Consider the following 1,346-nt stretch of genomic DNA (forward strand, 5'->3'; position numbering starts at 1 on the left):
GTCGTTGTAGTATAGTGGTGAGTATTCCCGCCTGTCACGCGGGTGACCCGGGTTCGATCCCCGGCAACGGCGTCTTTGTTTTTTAGTCTTCTTCAAAGGAAAACAAAACATGGAAAGATAAGGAAAACAAAACATGGAAAGATAAACAATACATAAGTATTTCCGACCTGCCGGATTCGAACCAGCGACCTAAGGATATCAGCTCAAATTATTACTCCAACTACAATCCTCCGCTCTACCAACTGAGCTAAGGTCAGAATTGCTAATAGGCTTCATAGATATTAAGCCTATAGAGATCCACGAAATGAGATGCCTGGAATTGTGAAATTAATTTTAATAGCTATTTCACTTTTCTCGACTTGGGATGTCTAATTCAACTACCAAACTTTGCAATGCTAAGACCATCTCCAACCCACTTAATACTAAAACACCAAATTTCTCCATTAAATGTCACATCAAAAGAAATATGCTCTGCATATTCTCACACCAAATTTTATTCATCTCCAACCCATTTACACCAAAACATCAAAACACCAAATTTTTATACTAAAATAATTTAATTTCTCAATTTTAATTCAAATTTAATTAGTTTAATATAATTTAGTTTAAACTTAATTAATTTAATATAAAATATAACTTGTGATGTAAATAGTAATTTTTATTAACATTAATTTTTAAAGTGAGAGTGGGTTAGGAAATTATTAATTTTATTTTATTCTCTAATATCAATATTATGTCTATGTATTTTATTTTTTATTTTGTTCTAGTTATGTTTGACGTATTTGGAGTTTTAATTAATATATATTCACTATTAGTCTTGTTTTTATCGTCTCGATGAGATCTTTAAAATGATATAATTTATATTTATTTTACAAACTTTAAATATAAGTATTTAACAAAATAAAAAATTTACATATAAAACAAATAAGGATACATTTGGAATTAGAAAAGGAAATAAGGGTAGGAATGTAATTTAGTAGTCCCTCTCATATTTGCCATGGATGAACAACGCGGTGCTATTCATTAACGCCAAATATTTCGGCATTATGCCATTATGCAGCTTCACGTTGGAGATCACAAATTAGGGGACACGGTGTGATGGCATTAGTTTTTGTCGATATGTCATCCCCTTGGAGTTGCTCTAAATCTATACACCTAAATAAACATTCATATATAATTCATCAACAAACAACCTTTATTATTATTATTATTATTACTAGTATTTGCACATGTGCGATGCACGACCATATGTATAGTATATGGAATATACAGTATAGAATATAGTTCTTGAAAATGTAATAAATTTGAGTTAACACATATTTTGATCCCTCGACTATTAGGTAATG

At 30.2% G+C, this 1,346-nt stretch overlaps 2 non-coding genes across 2 annotated transcripts; one reads left to right on the forward strand and one right to left on the reverse strand.

Annotated features, from left to right (window-relative positions):
* TRNAD-GUC lies at positions 1–72 on the forward strand. The gene has a single exon. It is a non-coding gene; the product is annotated as a tRNA-Asp (tRNA).
* Positions 73–161: 89 nt separating this feature from the next.
* On the reverse strand, positions 162–257 carry TRNAY-GUA. The gene is made up of 2 exons: positions 221–257; positions 162–197 (listed from the first exon to the last, which is right to left on the reverse strand). It is a non-coding gene; the product is annotated as a tRNA-Tyr (tRNA).
* Positions 258–1,346: the final 1,089 nt, after the last annotated feature.

This window comes from Ipomoea nil, unplaced genomic scaffold (assembly GCF_001879475.1).
Source record: "Ipomoea nil cultivar Tokyo-kokei standard unplaced genomic scaffold, Asagao_1.1 scaffold0415, whole genome shotgun sequence".
Taxonomy (NCBI): Eukaryota; Viridiplantae; Streptophyta; class Magnoliopsida; order Solanales; family Convolvulaceae; genus Ipomoea; species Ipomoea nil.